General features: G+C 44.5%; 1 non-coding gene across 1 annotated transcript; it reads right to left on the bottom strand.

Moving 5' to 3' along the window:
• Positions 1-8,658: 8,658 nt before the first annotated feature.
• Positions 8,659-8,763, bottom strand: LOC126472270 (U6 spliceosomal RNA). The gene has a single exon (XR_007586395.1). It is a non-coding gene; the product is annotated as a U6 spliceosomal RNA (small nuclear RNA).
• Positions 8,764-9,164: the final 401 nt, after the last annotated feature.

Below are 9,164 nucleotides of genomic sequence, written 5' to 3'. Positions count from 1 at the left end.
AATAACGTCGGTAAAATGTGTGACCTCATCGTCGACGCTGGGAAAGCGACGGTCATCGAATGTCGCTAGAGACGAAAAAAGTGTCCAATCGGCTTGGGCAAACTTCCAGCGTCGCGAGCGCATATATGGCAGTTGAGGCTGCAGTCGAAGAACACATGGAAAGTGGTCACTCGAGTGTGTATCATCAAGGGCGAACCATTCGAAGCGCCGAGCTAGCGGAACAGTACCGACCGCAAGGTCCAAATGGGATAAATTTGCCGTGGAGGCAGACAAAAATGTAGGGACCCCAGTGTTGAGGCAGACTAGATCCGCTTGGTGGAAGACGTCTAGCAATAGTGAGCCACGTGGACAAGGATGTGGAGATCCCCAAAGCGGGTGGTGGGCATTGAAGTCCCCAACCAGCAAATAGGGGGGTGGAAGCTGATCAAGAAGATGAAGGAGATCAGCTCGTGCCATTGGTGTAGACGATGGAATGTATACCGTACAAAGAGAGAACGTGTATCCAGAAAGGGAAAGACGGACGGCGACAGCTTGGAAGGAAGTGTTTAAGGGGATTGGGTGATAATGGAGAGTATCATGGAGCAGAATCATGAGTCCTCCATGGGCTGGAGTGCCTTCAACTGAGGGGAGGTCATATCGGACGGACTGAAAATGAGGGAGAACAAAGCGGTCATGGGGACGCAGCTTTGTTTCCTGAAGACAGAAGATGACCGGCGAGTAGGATCGTAAGAGGATCGACAATTCCTCCCGATTGGCGCGAATGCCGCGGATATTCCAGTGGATAATGGACATAGGGTGAACAGAAAATGGAGGAACGGCACCAAGGGTGCTGTCAACTCAACGACTGCTCAGAGCTTGCGACCGACAGCATGGAATGGCATTCAGTCGAAGGCAGAAGATCCTGATCCATAGGTTGGTCTGGAGCAGCTCCTGCCACCAACGATCGGCCAGTTGACCGGCCACCAACAGTGCGCCTCGGCGACACAGAAGATGGCCGAGGGCGATTTCCGCCAGGTGGTGCTGTAGATGGGACACGCCTTGGCGGAGAAGGAGAGGAACTGTGTTTCTTCGTAGCCTTCTTGGAGGTATGTTTAGATGAAGGAGGAACCGATGGTTGTGAAGTTGCAGTACGTAAAAACTCTTCACGAGAATGCTCTTTTTTTGTAGACTTGGCGTCTGACTTTTGGGCTCGAGATTTAGCAGAACCCGACGAAGGGTGAGCCATAGAGTGGGCAGGCGAAAGAGGTGAGGTTGAACGGGCGATCTTTGCGCTGGCCGATCTGACGACCGTGGTACTAAATGTGAGGTCGCAAGTCTGCGTGGCCGCCTCCTTTGTTGGCCGAGAAGAAGCAAGGACAGCGCTGTATTTTCCTCTCTGAGGCACGGTGGGCTGTCGACTGGCGAGTAACTTTCGAGCAGCAAAGGTCGACACCTTTTCCTTCACTCTTATTTCCTGGATCAGCTTTTCGTCCTTAAAAACAGGGCAATCTCGAGAGGAAGCAGCGTGGTCACCCATACAGTTGATGCAGCGAGGGGATGGAGGTGGACAAGCACCCTCATGGGCATCCCTGCCACACGTAACACATTTGGCCGGATTGGAACAGGACTGGCTGGTGTGATTAAACCGCTGACATCGATAGCAACGCGTAGGGTTCGGGACATAAGGGCGAACGGAAATTATCTCATAGCCTGCTTTGATTTTTGATGGGAGTTGAACTTTGTCAAATGTCAAGAAGACAGTGCGGGTTGGAATGATGTTCGAGTCAACCCTTTTCATAACCCGATGAACAGCGGTGACGCCCTGGTCAGACAGGTAGTGCTGAATTTCTTCGTCAGACAATCCATCGAGGGAGCGTGTATAAACGACTCCACGCGAGGAATTTAAGGTACGGTGCGGTTCCACCCGGACAGGGAAGGTGTGGAGCAGAGAAGTACGCAGCAATTTTTGAGCCTGAAGGGCACTGTGTGTTTCTAACAACAGGGTACCATTCCGTAATCTGGAACAAGACTTTACAGGACCCGCAATTGCGTCGACACCTTTCTGAATAATGAAAGGGTTGACCGTGGAAAAGTCGTGACCTTCGTCAGACCGAGAAACAACAAGGAACTGTGGCAACGATGGAAGAACCGTCTGTGGCTGAGACTCAGTGAACTTACGTTTGTGAGCAGACATAGTGGAAGGTGAGGAAACCATTGCGGAAGAATCCCCCATGATTACCGGCGTCTCCGATGGCGCGCTCCTCCCTTGTGGGGGCCCTCACCGAGGGCACACCCGCCTTAGGTGATTGTTCACACCTCAGGTCACACCTCCCGACATTCGGACGGAGGGACCAATCGGCACTTTCGGAAGGTATCAGCTCGGGTAATCACCCCTCCCTGGGCCTGGCCTTTACCAGGGGGTACGTACGTGTCCTACCTGTCTACCCGGGGCGGGGAATTACGCGTTACCCCGTCACCGGCTACGCATGGAAGTGCGTGGGTCGGCCTTCAGACACGCACAGGGAGGAAGAAGGAGAAAGGGAAAGGAAAGAAGAGGGGGTCTCAAACGCCGCAGCGGAGAAAAGGGTAAAGAGAAGAGGTAAGGAAAGGAGATGGACAAAGGAAGGAAGAAGACATACAAGCAAGGAAGAAGAAGAATGCGGTACATTTACAAGCGTCCGTCTCCGGACGTAGGCGCAAACCATACTCCCAGAGGGGGAGAAAGTGAAGGAAAGAGCAAGAGGTGAGGGGGGGGGGGGTGAAGACAGGGGATGGGGAAGGATGCGGAAAGGGAAGGTATGCAGCCCGGAAAGGAAGGAAGGCCACATTAGCTCGGGGCCCCGTGCTCGCTACGCACGTATCCACAAAAGAGTTGTGGATCCCCTGGGGGGTAAATAATGTGTGTTTCGAGCTACTGGGCAGACACTAGATTACAAGTAAAGTTTTGTATACAAATAATTAGAGCATAAATGTCTTTATTAACTTCTGGATAACAAGAGGTCACCTAAATTTTACATCAATGAATGCGTTGTAAAGTGAACATTTGATACAGCTCTGTTTTTTAGTTATTGGTTGATTATAATTAGTAAATTCAACTTTGTGGTTACATGTATACGTTCATCTACCTGTTAACAGTATTGAGAGTGTTAAGAACTCTACGGCTTCGTTAGGTTGAAACATGTTTCGTTCAGGTTCTTTGGCCAGAGGAAAGAAACGCCGGGCTATGTCGCTGTGAACGGCCTTCTTAAATAAATGTAGGCGAGCTATGTTCATTTCAGTTTTCGCTTCAATATAAGCGTCGTCATTAAAAATGTACATGCTTCACAGGGAAGCGGCGAAATTCTCTCTCAACGCTTCCACTTTCAGTTCCTTTTCTTTTCCCGCTGGTAACATTTTTCATTCAGAGTTTGCTGCTTTATGAGGGAAGCTGAGTAAGCACCCAGAGAATTGTTTTCTCCTATAAATAATAGCCGAAACGCTACGATGCCAGTAAACAAATAGTCGAGAAACCATCCTGCGGCCCTTTTCAAGACATATGTATATTTTAGCAGAACACGCAGAAGGAATAAATATTAAGGTACACCATTTTTGGCAATGAATGTATTTCCTATAGGAGCTTGCATACGTATCCATTTACTTGTAGATACGCTGTTCGCCAAGCGGCTTTAGTTTCAGAAAGTTTGCGCTCGTTTAAACGGATGGGTTTTCTGGTCTCCTTTCAGCACAATCTAATATTGATTGATGCACTGCATCTATATATTGCGGTTAACCTAAACAGAATGTTGCAAAACGTTACCATTATCGTTAAATACGCCTCTCTGAATCTTATGGCAACAAATTTCTTTAACTGAGACTAAGTTTAAACTAAAAATCGCCAAAAAATTCTTGTAGTGTAATATTCCGCAATTTGTTTCTGGATTTGGTATACTCTTTTCCTAAAATAGGAATCTATTCAACTTAAAAATATTCAGATAGTGGCCAAGAATATCCTGAATACAGTGGGAGTCAGTAAGATCAAGTTTTAGTTTTTAATGTACATTTTGGCATCAGCGTTTCTCATTTTAGATTTTGTTTGAAAGGCGAGGAATTCCATCAAAAGTCTTGAAATGATCTCCTATTTGCTACTAGAGAGAAATTCTGCTTATAATTTGCGATGAGACCGACGGCGCTCCATGGCCCAGTTTCCATTCATGGTTCACAGCACTTTCGTGCTCCAGAAAGTCAGTGCGGCATGACAGAGGTATTTCAGTGGACTCCCGCTCCCCTGTAAAGAAAAAAAAATCCGGCACAAGAAGGGCAAACAGTTTCGAACTGTCATGCCTAAAATGCTGTTTCTGTGGCCGACGGTGTAGTTTGGAAATATTGAAATACATGGACTGAAGATTAGTATACGTAACTTTCACAGGCGACGGGTGCAGAACACACTTGTTACTATTGCCTGTTACCGGAATGCACTTAGTATTGCTCACTTTTCGTATGGGGTTGAAGAAAACTACATCTTTCCTCGCTCCCTGAAAAGAGTTCCTTTCCCAGTTTAACAAAATCATTTACACTCCGACATGTTGTTACTTCACGTGTTCAAAGCTTATAAATTATAACAACATACTTTTTGAATGATCCGTAGGGACCAGTTCAGATCTTGATATAGCTATGTTGATTTATAGTTTTAGTCACTGATGTAAGCCACTCCAAGAGAGTACAGAAACAATAATTTACTTTCTGATATTGGTTTTACACTTACATAGTTCGACATCTAATTGTTGGTAATCTGTGTAACGAATAATAAATTTACAGCTTCTCGCGTTCGAGGAAAGTGCGATTCAAATCTTGGCTTAGCGATATTACTTTATATGTTCAGTGCAACGTTTTCTTCAGCAAGGAAGATCAGGTCAACAACGTTAAATGGCTCACTTGATACCCATCAACACATTATAAGACACATCTGCATTGAGAATTATATTTCATTCCATGTAATCAACTGGAAACACTTCATTACATTCCAAAATAGGATTCTCAGTCATTCATTGTCACCACAAGCATCTTCTTTACTATGATCTTTTCCATCAGGCCATAAGCGACTTCTGATCTTCACCATTTTTGAACTTAGGCAGTGTAAAGGATGATCCAACGTTTTATGAAAATGGAAGCGTATACGGGAGGAAGGAGTACAAATACCCACCGACCACCCAGTTTGAAGTTTCCCATGGCTTTTATAAATCCATTCAGGTGGAAATCAATATAGCTACTTGAAAAATGTCGCGGGCATTTCCTGACCATTTGTGCCCATTGTATCTATTTATCCGTCTTTGATAAAATAATTGTCGACGGAATATCGAAATTATAACGTTCATTCCTCACTCCCTTACACACATTTTCTGACTGTAACATAGAATACTGGATTTCGGGATTTTCAGTTGCACTATTTCTGGAAAGCTAACGTGTAGCTTGCGGCCATATTTCGTCTTTTATTCTTCAGGAATAAAATTTTTAACATACTTTCCGTCACACCCTTGAAACAAAATTTTTACGCAGCTAATAATGACGCCTCTATTCACCGCACAGGGTGAGGAGTGTTCAATGTTCAGGAATATAACAGGAACGATCATCTGAAGCAAAAAACTTCATCTGGACATATGCCCCATTCCGAACGATTTCAGAGCTAGAACGCATTTAATGTACACTGTTATCTGTTTTCTGTATTATTCAGTACACTGTCAGGTTTATACATGTACAGCAGCTAGTAAAATTTAGAACTCGCGTTTTACAAATTATCAATCGAAAAATACGTATTTTTAACATATTCACCTCTAATCATTATCGTACACGTCACATTACAGCTGGTGTACAGTTCACAGTAAATTTTCGAATATTCGACCTTGAGTTTCATTATATTCATCCACTCTTGCGGGAACATGCTGTGTTGCTTGTCTGAGTTTCTCTGGACGTCCGCTAATGAGGGCAGCGGCGTCTATGATGCGAGCAATCAGTTCATCTCGCATATTCACCTTCATTTGTACACCTCAAACTTCATCCCGAATGAGAGGGGAGTTTTCGTATCTTATTCCTTCTTTTCGATAGCGTTAATCCCGTCTAGTACAGGCTCCACTGTGCTCAAGATTTGGCAATTTATTTAGTTTAACTCGGCGGACTGATGCCCTTTCTGTCGCCATATTCGTCAGTTACCTGCCTGTAAATTTCACTAATTTTGTTTTGTGTGTTACTGTATTTTAACAATTTGTGTATCGTGTTTTCTGAGTCAGGATTTGGGGACCAGCCCAGCATTTGCCTAAACGACGGTGGGAAACCAACCGCCTGTAAACCACACTCAGGCTGGCCGGTGCCCCAGCCACAGTCGTTAATTCGCTGCGAGGATGCAATCCACGTCTGGCTCGCCTTCATGCCTCGCCAGCTAAGGCGCTACGCTGTACGAGCGGATCAGAGAGGAATATTCGCGTAATAGATCTGTAATCTGCCTCTGGTTGACTATTTTCGGTCCATGGATCGCACATTCAATGGATAAAGGCTCATTTCTCCCGTATGTGATGACAGTGTGCTTCATATGTTAGCTCTATGGTAAAGCGGTAATAATGAGTTCCCACAACTGAATATGGAACATAGTAAGACTGTTTCAGAATAAAACGGCACATGTAACCCTTATCCCGTATTTGTAAACACTGTTTTTATATAATGCGTTGAATACGTCACTAGTAAGCAGGTACAGATCGATGGTGAACGTAAGTGAATATAATGAACCACCAACAAAAAATACGACAGTAACAACACACTAATAAAATATATTTTTCGCCACACGTACATTATTTTTGTCTTGTTGAAGTGAGTTACTTTTCTTACAATACTAAGCAATTTATCTCTCTCTTTGTACAAAAAACTATGGGAAGGTTTTCACCAAAAAATGATGTTTTATTCGCTCATTTGTACAGTGTATTTCAGTCAGTGCCACAGATACTTCTAGGCTGTTCTGAACTTCGACTACCGACACGAGAGATCCCGCCTGCTGCTGGGCTGGAACATCCCACGCGTGGTGGCTGCCTCCTCAAGGCTTTCGCCGATCTCCGCAGACCGTGCATCTCCGGGAGAAAGTGTAAGATGAGAATGACTCACACTGGGTCCGGGCTGACCTGAATGAAATAGCTTTCACGTAGCACTTACTTCACCAAAGAATGGGAAATTACTGGAATGTCATAGTACCGGGATCACTGACTGCAATATCGCTTCCTTGCATTATGAGTAACAGGTTTTACATTATGGACACCGTAGGTCTCATTTCTCTTCGGAATGCTCACATTTTGAAAGCTATTTAGTTGCAAGTGCCTTTCCTTTAGCTTTCTGTCTTGTGATTAAGACGTTTCAAGTTCCTGCCATGGCTGGGACGTACTTATTTTACTGTCAAAAGAGGAAATGAATGTCATTTGTCGTGCTGAGTGCCAGAATCACGAGATGTAAACACGACAAGGCACGGAACGCAACATAAAGTCATTTACTCAGAAAGACTACTGTCATTTGAATGGAAGAAGAACATATAGTGAGTAAAAGTGTCATGCGAATACTTGTAATATTTAATATTTACAGACGCTAAGAGCGTATTACACAGCGACAAACAGGTACCGGGCCACGCAGCGTGTAATAACAGCTATCTTTACCTCATGATCGTAATCGCCTTGTACAGCTTTGTCTTCAGTGTATGTTCGATGCTGCAGTACTGTAACAAACGTGGTCTTCTACGGCATTGTTTTCTTAGGAAGTTGGACTCCGTCTACTATGAGTAGAACTGGGTCACACTTACCATTGTGTCGTCATCCACTGTCCAGAACTCACAAAAGTCTCATACCGTAAATGAATACGTCGCCGTCGTCGCTGGTGCTCATGGGAAAAATAGATGCTTTTTGTCAGCCTATCCAACAGTGATGTAAGCATGCGGGTTGGACTTTACCACTGTCTGGCACGTCCCATTACTGAGCCGACCTCGATTCCAGTATACTGATGGAAATCTAATTGCAAGCACCACCTCAGCTAGGTGCTTTATCTCCTTCATGCTATTCTGCATGCCCCTTTTTAGCAGCGCAATGCCTTGGTGCATGTAGCGGGGTACGTGGTAGACGCCCTCAAACGGCGACGGCTACTGCTGTTTCCCTGCCTGCACGCTCGCATGACATGCGTTCGTATCTGGGATATGGTTGGTAGGTAACTTTTTCATTGCTGTTCTCTAGCAACCACTTTTGATCATTTGTGGAATCGCAAACTAACAGCGAAGATTCATATGTACTTAGCCAGTCCGTCCTTTAAACAATAGTCACCCTGGCGACGAACATATTTCTCCCGACGAGAGACTAGTTTGTTGATACTGTCATTGTAGAATATTTGACTTTGTTGACGGATCAACAACCTCACCTCTGCTTGCACTGCTTTGATTGCTACAACTGTAGGATTCACGGCGCACTAAATTCACCTATGTAATACGTCACGAACAGTTAAGTATTGCTAATCATTAACGATTTCTCATTTCCCTAGTCTGTGATTTATAGTTTACTTCTTTTCTACAATCCAATTCTTCATCGGTTTTCCTTAGTAATTCTGTGGGGGTTTCGCATAACATCTCTCAGATTCTAACGATGAGAACTTTACACATTTTTATAGCAGAAGGTAAACTACCGTGCTGGCAAAAATTTAGAACGCTTAAAAATTTTGCGTGTCATCCTTGTTCAGTGACAATACTAATCATCTTTGTATAGTTTCAGTTTTAGTACATGTACCGCCGAAACGCACTTTCACTGTGACATGCAAGCACAACTCACGAGCAGCACCCACAGTTTCACTTCCGCCAGTACTTATTCTCCCACTTTCCTACTTCACAGGCGTTCTCCTGCACAATTTGAGGGAACAACATTCTTGTAAGAAAGATTACATTGGAGAAATAGCTTAGCCACAGCCTAGGTACCCGCAAAGTGCGCAGGAGAACTTATGTGAAATTTGAAAGGTAGGAGAAAATATACTGACGGCAGCGAAGCTGTAAGGGTAGATCCTAAGACTTGCTTGGATAGTTCTGTTGGCTGATCATTTGACCGAGTCTCAGGTCCGATTACCGGTCCGGCACGCAGTTTAGAATTTTAAAATAAGCACACACTGCGCTGCAGAGCGAAAATTAATTCAGGAAATTAATGTTCGTT

Source organism: Schistocerca serialis, chromosome 3, assembly GCF_023864345.2.
Source record: "Schistocerca serialis cubense isolate TAMUIC-IGC-003099 chromosome 3, iqSchSeri2.2, whole genome shotgun sequence".
Classification (NCBI taxonomy): Eukaryota; Metazoa; Arthropoda; class Insecta; order Orthoptera; family Acrididae; genus Schistocerca; species Schistocerca serialis.
This window is presented reverse-complemented; position numbering and strand designations above follow the sequence as displayed.